Below are 10,253 nucleotides of genomic sequence, written 5' to 3'. Positions count from 1 at the left end.
CTCTCTCTCTCTCTCTCTCTCTCTCTCTCTCTCTCTCTCTCTCTCTCTCTGGTTATCATTAACAAATGTCAAGGAGTAGAAAAGTCAACATAAAGACTTTAGGAGAACTTCTAAAAAGATGTGTGATTCTTAGACGTGATGCTATTGGATAGGATTCCAAAATCTTTTATTGAGCACTGTCACATGTGTAAGCTTCACGGGGATGGCCATCACATTTATAATGCCCTTCGGTGTGCTACCATAGATGTGAAATTCTTGACCTTAATATTGTCTCTGAAAATGGTAATTTGATAATTCTGTTAACTTACATTTTATGAATTGGTGCATTGTATTCCTGCAAGAAATATTGGATTTTCAGCACAATGTCAAAGTTCTTTAAAATGCCTGTACTTTTTTTCCTAAGTCCACTTTGGGTTTTTTTTTTTTTTTTCACTTTGTGTTAAAGTACATTTTTCAATGTAGTTTTCTCACTTAGTAAAAGTATCTAGTCGAAAAAAAGACTCTAAATTGAATATTTTAAATATATAATGCCAGAAAACTATCCTAAATTTAGTCACCTCTCAATTATTTGGTATAATCAAGGAGAATATTATGGAAGATAAATTCCAAACTCTTTATTTGGCATAGGGATGTACATCTAGAAGTGTTGAAGTACAGCTGTGATACTTCAGCTCTTGAAATGAATTCCAAAAAACAGTTGAGTCAGAGTCAAAATGAACTAGAAAAGGGTTAAAGATGTTTCCATCCTCCTCCTTAGGGTTTCTCCTGAACCTGTCCTTCTTCATGTTGAAATTATAATACCATTTGAGCTACAGTCTCTCTTGATTTGAGGCCAGGTAAAATTTATTTCACTTTGGAGAATTCAGCATATATATTATTGCTCCTATGTTGTCCAAACAAACTTGTTTGAAAATTTGTAACCATGGGACTGAAATGATAGTAGGCATAGAAATGTTACCAAATGATTAATAGAACTATTATATGACTATTGGAGAGTGTATCAATCATGTCAGCTGTACCAGGTGACATCACACATTTATCTGAGCATTCTGGAAATGAAAAGGAGGTAGATGCAATGTTAGGGGGAGTTTAGCCTATTGATGGTGTGAAGAATGACTGGGAAAGAAGAATGATTCCAAGTCAAGGGAAACATCAGCTCCTGTAGCTCCTTATGGGACATTCCCTGAAGTGGAAAGAAGGCCCAAGGTGACTAACCTGCTAGAGAAACTTCTGTCTTCTGTGCCACCTCACACCACTGTCAGAGGAATGTGTTTAAGGAGGAATTCCTGTCCTTCCACCAAACCATGAGCACAGTCTTGACATTTGCCCCTTCAAAGTACAACAGGGCTGGAAAATGGATTTCTACACCTACATGCCTATTTGGGATAGAATTTTAGTGTTCTTCTGTTAAAATGTCTGTGGGAGAGGGACAGTGTTAGCATCCTGGCAGTGGCTGAATGGCCTCCAGCTTTCCTGTCATTCTGCTGACCATGTTGCAGAGATCAGCAGTTATCAAATGGGGTGAACAAAAGTGGTTATGTCTTTTGAAAGAAAAAGAACTTGCTTAGGATTTGTCCCTGTCACATCCACAATTCCAGTAGGTGCAAGATCACTATTGGGTGATGTGACGCGTGGCATCTGAGCTCATGTTGAGCTGAAGAGCGAGGTGGTGGATGGAGGAGGTGTGATGCATCTTAGGACCCTGTGACTGCTCAAGCTGGTGCTTTTGCTCTGAATCTGTCCTTTAGGTCCCCCTCCAGTCCCTTCTCTCTAGTGTCTTTTCTTGCTAAAGTCAGAGCTTGGTATGGACATCCTATGGTACCAGGTAATTGGTGACAGCTTTCCTTGGCGTACACCTTTTTCTTTGCCCTTCTCCTGTGTCTCTTTTTCCCTTTCCTCCTTTCTGTTCTCTGTCTCCCTTTGTCTCCCCTTCTGCCTTGGCTATTAGTGCCTATGTGTTAGCCCTGCTTGCCACCTTGCAATGGGGAGTGGAGATTGGGATATCAACAAGGAGTGAATTTCTCCAAAAAGGATGAGGTACTCATCTAAATAGATCTAACCTCCTAAGATCAGTCTGTGTTAGACTCACATACTCATGGGGTCGTGGGAGCTCATGACACTGAAATCTACTAGTTTTTAGATGTGAAAGCAGCTTGGCATGAATAAGGTCAAAGTTATCTATGGAGTGTGTTGATTGAAGTTTAATTTTGTTCCATTCAATCAGCACCTGTATTTTTCTACTTGAATATAAATTATGATGTGATGTGCTGTTGCTTTTATTTATCAAGTTTTTGTTTTGGTGGTGCTGGGGATTGAACCCAGAGTCCTGGGATCATAGACAAATGCTCTACAACTGATGTACATTCCCAACCAAGCTATTCATCATTTATAAGAAAGTCTGAGGTGAATTTTCATTTCCCCCGAGGATGCCAAGACAATGAAGCACAGCTATCTGTTCCAGCTGCCTGAAAGTCCGAAATAACTAAACAACTTTCGCTCTCATCACATTAGTTCAGTTTTACATGTGAGTTGCATGGTCTGTAAATTCCTTAAAGCAAAAATAAGTTGCTAATAAAGTGCACAAATGATTTCAAATACAAATTATATTTTAAAAAATATTAATGCTTAGAAATTCAATTTGCGGTCTCTTCTCCTTTCAGTTTGCTATATGAGAGATGCCAAGGGCCAGCCAGATAGCTCAGTGGACTAAAGAGCCTGCTTAGGCAAAGTGCAGGGACTGGGGTTCGACCCCATGTGCCTGTAATCCCAGTGCTTGGGTGGCTGAAAACAGGAGGATCACTATGAGTCCAATTTGTGTAGTGAGACCCTGTAGACCCTATACTAAATACATGAGAAAAAATGAAATGCTAAATGTCTATCTAGGGGGACCACCCACTCAGGGCCCCCTCCTCTCTTTCTCTTGGACAGGAGCTTTCTTTCTCCCAATAAATATATTCTGCTCATAAAAAAATGTCTATCTATGTAGACACTAAGAATTTCAAATTAATTTTATCCTAACTCCTTTACAACTTAGATCAAGAAGATTAATTTTTAGGACATTTCTCTTGAACAAGTATTTTCTTTGCACATTTATAAACTTAGTTTAAGTGAGGAATATATTTTTCTTTTAGATGATGAATGCAAAAATGATTTAATTCTATTCCCTACAATGGCCTGTAATAAAGAACACCTAAAATTATTTGGAAAGAAAACCTTTCTAAATCTCCTGTACAAACTTAGAAAACAATTTTTCTGCCTTGAAAAAAGAAATAAGAGGATTTTTTTAAAAGATAAAAGACTTAAGGACCACATACTTCAAAACATCTCTGGTCAGTGTTGCAGAAATAGGGTATTTTTTAAAAATTCAACTATTTGGAAATAAAACCTTTCTAAATCTATAAAAATTTGAGGAAATTTTGCTGCTCCACAATAAGAAATTTAAATTTTTTTTTTTTTTTTGAACCAGGGATTGAACTCAGGCCCTTGCTCTTGTCAGGGAAGCACTTCTTCTACTGAGCCATCTCCTCAGGCCCTAAAAGGTTATTTCCTGAGATAAAAGACCAAGGACCACAGATTTCAAAGCACCTATGATAGGTGTTATAGAAATGAGGTATTTAAAAGAATACCTGTATCTTCTGAGCATTTAATCTGTTGCTTCCAAATGCTTAATAGAGAAGTTGGTGAGATGTAAGGCAGTCAGTGGGGGAAACCCGGCATTGTCTGTTGTTTCTCACGTTGACAGCTTCTTCACCTACGAAATAAGTATGGAAAATAGAGAAAAGCATAGTACACAAAATGAAAATCTTTGTAATTTATATTTCTCACTGCTATCCTTTCATTACATTTTTTTTCTTCAAGATTTTGGTGTGTACTCATAATCTTTAAAACATCAGCCAGCATGTAATTCTGAGGCAGTGAGTGGGCTGCTTCCTCTTTTGTACAATGGGGACAGTAGCGCTGCCTTCCTCTTGGCTTCATTAGGAGGATAGGTTGAGGACGATCCTGGGAGGATACCCGTCCTTCAAGGCTCACCATAGAAACAGATAGAATGTACCGTGGAGGTATGATTCACAGCCAGGTTTATCATGGCCACCTACAGTTAGGAGTGGAAGGATTCAACAGGGCTACTTGCGTGCTGGAGAGCCAAATGGCCCAGGCAAATGCGGAAGGCCTGGGGCTCACTGCAGAGTCCCTTTGGAGGCTGAGGAGTCTGCCGGGAAGCCTGGAGGCACACACGCCAAGGTGGTGATAAAGACAGCTCCTCTAGGGGCTCCAGCTCCCATGAAACCGATCCAGGAGGCATGGAGGGGAAGCACAGAGTGAGGCATACACCTGAAGAACTGGAAAGGAAGCAGGGAGGTCAAAAAACAGATTAAAAACATGAGGTACTCCAAAAGGTCACAGGGGATGTAAGTAAACAGATGAATGGAGGCAATAGCAAAAATTTTGCCAGTAATTCTTCATATAGGTGACTGATGTCTAGAATATAGAAAGAATTAAAAATTAAACTAGGCCCCCACCCCAACTAAAAGACCTATGAGTCTGAACTGCATAATGAGATCCTATATTCAATAAAAAAAAAAGACCCCCATCAAAAAATAGGCAACCAAAATGAATAGAAACTTCTCAGAAGAAGTACAGGTGGCTAATAAATGAAAAAAATGCAACCTTGCTGGCTGTTTGAGAAATGCAAATTAAAACAATGCTAAGATTCCACTTCACTACAGATAGAAATGCTGTCATCAAGAAATCAAATAATAACAAGTGCTGGTGAAGCTGTGGGGAAAAAGGAACTCATCTACTTGTTGGTGGGCATGTAAACTAGTGAAATCACTGCAGAGCTCAGTATGAGATTCCTCAACAATGTAAAAGCAGAAAAATAGTTTCTGAAAATAAAAATTCTGTTTGACTTGGCTCTTCCCCTTCTAGGTATCCTGAAAGAATTAAAATTATGTTATAGTGAAACATACATACCCATGTTTATAGCAGCACAATTTATAATAGCTAGTTCTTAGAAACAGCCTGTACACCATGAGCAGATGGATTTTTAAAAATGTATTTTAGGCTGGTGAGATAGCTCAGTGGTCTAAAGCATCTGCTAAGGCAAGCACAGGCACAGGGGACTGAGGTTCGATTCCTCGGCACCACATGCCATGCCAACCCTGCCCTCAGGGTGGGCTCAGCTGGCCAGCCCCCAAAAAATGCATTTATACAAAATGAAGTACTACTGTATCAGAAAGAAGGATAAATGAGGCATTCATAGGTAAATGGATGCACCTTGAAATTAATGTTAAGTGAAATAAATCAGATATACAAATTTAAATATCACAGGCTTTCTTGTATGAAAAAGTCAAAGTATAAACAAGGAGAAAAAATACGTAAGAGAATCCCAGGACCTGGGAGGCTGAGGCAGGAGGATTGTTGCAAGTTTGAGACCAGTGTGGGCTGCAAAGTGAGCTCAAGGCCAGCCTGAGCTGCATAGAAAGACTCTGTCTCAAAAAGACAAAAGAAAAAAAAGAAAAGGAGGAAAGACAGAAAGAAAGAAAAAAAAAGAAAGTAGAAAGAAAGAAAGAAAGAAAGAAAGAAAGAAAGAAAGAAAGAAAGAAAGAAAGAAGAAAGGAAGTAGGGGGGATCTTTTTCCAAAATTAAGGGGAACAAGAGTTTGGGGGGGAAGAAAGGAAAAGGGATTTTACTACTTTCACAGGGGCCCCAGCTCCCACGTCTCACTGCTAGTGATTCTCTACAATAAATGTAACAATTATGGACTGCAAACATACACTAAATTTTTCTGTAAATAGTGCTGAGTCTTAGGAATTAGGGGAGACGCTAGATGATTGGATTATAAATATACTGTGTATTTTAACTCTCAGTAGTTAAATGGCTGAATTAGGCTATTGAGGCCCACAGGCGTTGAAGTCTTGGATCTCAAAGGTGGGTCTGAGCCCAGCTCTGATTTCAAAGCCTTACCTGACAAGCATGCTGTAGTTGGGTTTGTGACTTCAGAAAGTGGCTCATATCTCAGGCCTGTTCCTCCCATTTTGGGCTGTACTTTTGAAGGCTTTGGCTGAGAAAGGACCCTTATACATATTCACTGGATTTATTCTCTCTCATTCCCATTCTTTCAACTTCGGCTGGTAAAGTTACCCTTTGGCTCTTTCCCGGTAGTATGCAGGGGCTCCCCATTACAGCCTTCTTCAGTCTCCCCTGCTTTGGTTCTCAGAAGGCAGGCAGGTCTTGTTCTCTTGGAACAACTGGACCCGCCCACTGGCAGTCACCTGGCTGCTCTATTTCATATTGTAAGCTTATTGTTTCAACTCCTCACCTTCCCTTCTTTGCTTTATTTTTGTGAGTTACCATCATATCTCTCTCCTGTTCAAAGAATGGGTAGTGAAGAATCAGGCTTTGTGTGCTTATGGTGAGAGGCATAAAAATGTGACACCTGCCTAAGTGGTACGGTGGTGGCAGGATGAGGGAGGAGGCTCTGTGATGCCCTGCAAAGGCCTTAAGCTCAATCCCTACCACCACATAGTAGGGGTGACACCCACCTTCTTGGAACTTGCTGGTAGAGACAAATGCAGCAGCAATGCCAAAAAACAGTTACATAAAATTGTATCAAATCCTGTGGAGGAAATAAAAACAGGTCTGAGAATTTCACAGGTAAGACAGTGTTATTATGCAATTTCTAAAGCCTCGTGTACTAGTTGTAGCAAACTAAGTAGAAGTGAAGTGAATTTGGTTGTTTAAGATGTTGCATTTTGTGTTTTTTAAAAAAAATGCACTAGAGTTATGTATATTGAGAAAAAAAGTGAAATGATTTCCTTTGTGTTGCCTGAGAGCATCTGTGCTTGATCTCATGGTCCAGATCCGTAAAGGTGGAAGCTAGAGGCTAAGCATCCTCAGAAGCGAACGGCAACTTGATAGGAGATTGGGTTGGGAAGAGACATTGAGAGCAAGAGAGACGTCAAAGGTGATTTTCACCTTTTGGGCCCAAACAACTGAGTGCATGGTGGTACCAGTTAGATGAAAAATGGAGGTACAGAGACAGGTTGAGAGAAACTTCTGTCTTGCACATAAAGTCTAATGGGAGACATTTCAATGATCGTGTCAAATACACAGTTGGATATGCAAGTGTAGAGCTCAGGAAAGCTTGCACTACAAATGTAAGAGAGGAGTTTGTCTTAGCAAGTCTTTTGTGTAAACTTTTTTTTGTTACTTTTTTGTTGAACTGGGGATTGAATTTAGACCCTTACGCTTGCCAGGAAAGCACTTATTCTGCTGAGCCATCTCCCTAGTCCCTTAGAATGTAAATTTGCGCTGGCCAAATAGCACAGCGGATTAAAGTGCCTGCAAGCAGGCGCAGGGGCCAGGGGTTCGATCTCTGGGTCGTGCTGAGACAGCAATTGAGACTGGGTGTGGTGGCACATGCCTATAATCCCAGCTCTTGGGAGGCTGCCAACAGGTGGATCACTATGAGTCTGATCTAGTAGTGAGACCCTGAACACCCTGTAGACTCTTCCCTAAAATACAAAAAAAAAAAAAAAAGTTTTATTTTTTTTTTTTTTCTCAGCAAGTCTTTTATAAGAAAATACCATCAATTGGGTGGCTTATAAAACAGAAACTTGCTGTTTCACAGTTGTCATTTTGTTCATTCATTTGGAGTTTTTTTGTCCTTTTGAGATAGTGTCTCGCTATGCTTTTCAGGCTAACCTTGCACTTGCCTTGTTGCCCAGGCTGGTGTTGAACTTGCAATGATCCTCCTGCCTCCACTCCCCAAGTTCTGGGCTTACAGGTGTGCTCCACCATGTCTAACAGTTCTTGAAATTGTTTTGGAATCCAATGTCAGATTCCCAGTACGGCTGACATCTGGGGAGGCCTCTCTTGGGATGTAGATGGCTGCATTCTCGCTCTGTCCTTGCTCTGGTGGCTCTTCATCGTACGAGCCACCAGCCAGCTGTATCCGGCTAGCACTGCATGGTTATGACCTCAGAGAACCCAGGGTGCCTCCTTAAGGGATCATTTCCAAAAAGAATTGGTCACATTATGGATTGCAGATGGTTTCAGCACATGCATTAGGGTATGCAAAGACTTCAGCCCACAGTACAGCTGTGGGAATGTGCATGGTGTTCAAGGCCATGAACCCACATACACAGACAGGATTATAAAAGAGAAAAAGAAGAAATAACAAAGGGCCTAGTTTAGAGGTCAAATAGAAAAGTAGGAATTTACAAAGAAGACAACACAGCAGTTAGTTGGAGAGTGAATGCCAGTTTCCAGGAGGACACGGTGAACAATGTCCATTGGCTCTGCCATCTTAGCCATTGTTGTTCATAAACAGCAAGGCCACAGGTGGGCTTAGTAACAGCCTCAGTGGAGGTGTAAGGGGTGGCATCAGAATGGGGCTGTCTGAGGAATGAATGTGGGTGAAAGAGAGGCTTCAGGAGAGGAAGATGAATTTTTTATTCATAACTGTTTTGAGAATATTGAGTGAAGGGGCCTGAGCAATGAATAGTATAATAGGTGGAGAGCACAATGGAAGGGGTTATTTTTCTTCTAATTTGTCTTTAATTTTAGAGACACTGACTATCGTGCATCCCCAGGATTTAGCTATCACTATTATTTCATTCAATTTTCTTACAACCTTCAAGAACAGGCTGTAGGGCTGGTGAGATGGCTCAGTGGTCTAAAGCACCTACTTAGAACAAGCTTAGCAAAGCACAGGGACTGCAGTGCAGTCCCCCAGCACCACATGCCAGCCAGCCCCGCCCCCTGGTGGGCTTGAGCTGGCCACACACACACACACACACACACACACACACACACACACATAAAAAAAAAAGAACAGGCTGTATCCTCATTTTATAGAAGTGAAAACATCCAGCGAGATACTTGGCTGAAGTGGCGCTGTACTAGGGGGCTACATATACTATCCTTATCATTTTTCTCATCATGCACGGAGTTTACCTATTTGTGTCTAAGATCCTTAACACTGTGCCAAGCAAATGAATAGATGTTCAATAAGTTCTAGTCACTGTTGTCACTGTTTAAAATGATCAGTGTCGGCATTGCACTGCCTTGGAATTCTTGTGCAGTAGCAGCTCAGATGGAGTCTGCTTCAGCTTTCAATTACTTTAACTTATATTTAGGGACATGTATATGAAAGTACAGGTCCTTTAATTACTAGAATCAATGCTCGCATGCCAGGGAGTCCATGGGAACTGAGAGGACAGAAGAGGTGTTTTATGTAATCCATCCCGTGCTCATAGTGTTCCGGATACTGGCATATTGGGTCCAAGGTGACTGTCTGCAATATTTAAACATTTCGCTTCCAGTGTGACCTGACTGAGCATGCATTGTTGACCACACAGTGCTCTCTGCTTTCCCCTTGACCCCCTCCTTTGGCGGGTCGGCTGTCTCACCACCAGGAGGAGGGTGCTGGAATCTACTGTTTCTGCTCATGTCCACTCATTTTGAAGCAGCACTGCTTTGAGATGAGATGACTCAAAGTGAAATTTTAGAATTTGAGCTTTTAAAAATAAAATATTGATAAGGTATTTATCTGGAAAAGGTACTGGGATTTTTTTTTATGTATTTGGTACAGGGTCTGCAGGTTCTACAGGATCTCACTGCATAGATCAGACTTGTAGTGATTCTCCTGTTTTCAGCCTCCCAAGCGCTGGGATTACAGGTGCATGCTACCACGCCCAGTCTCAGTCACCTTCTCAGTGCACCCCAGGGGCAGGGCTGGCATGGCATGCTGGGGATTGAACCCCTGCCACTGTGCTCTGCCCAAGCAGGTGCTTTAGTCCACTGAGCTATCTGGTTGGCCCTGGGATATTTTTATAAACACATAATTACTTTATTTAAAAATACAATTATCTTTAAAATTTTTATTATCTAAAGAGAATATAAAATAGTAAAAACAAAATTAGAAGCAATACAGAGTTTCACCAAACAAAACAATAGGAATTTGACCATGGTTGCTTTATTGCATAATGTTGTCTTCAAATTAGTTGTTCAGATTACTAGACATAAGCATGCAAAATTGATTGAAAAGTTATAAGAAATTAAAAAGGACAAGAAAAAAAGTTAAGCATCAACTGCTCCCCTCTACAGACCAGCAGAAATCAGAATACAATTATCCAAGCCATCCTGCATGCATCCATAAATATATCTCTTTCCCTCTCTCTCCCTCTTTTGTCCTTTTCTTTATCTCAGTTTTTCCTTCCCTTTGAACAGATTCTTTCTCTTTCACA

The sequence above is a fragment of the Octodon degus genome, unplaced genomic scaffold, assembly GCF_000260255.1.
Source record: "Octodon degus isolate 3935 unplaced genomic scaffold, OctDeg1.0 scaffold00093, whole genome shotgun sequence".
Classification (NCBI taxonomy): Eukaryota; Metazoa; Chordata; class Mammalia; order Rodentia; family Octodontidae; genus Octodon; species Octodon degus.
This window is presented reverse-complemented; position numbering follows the sequence as displayed.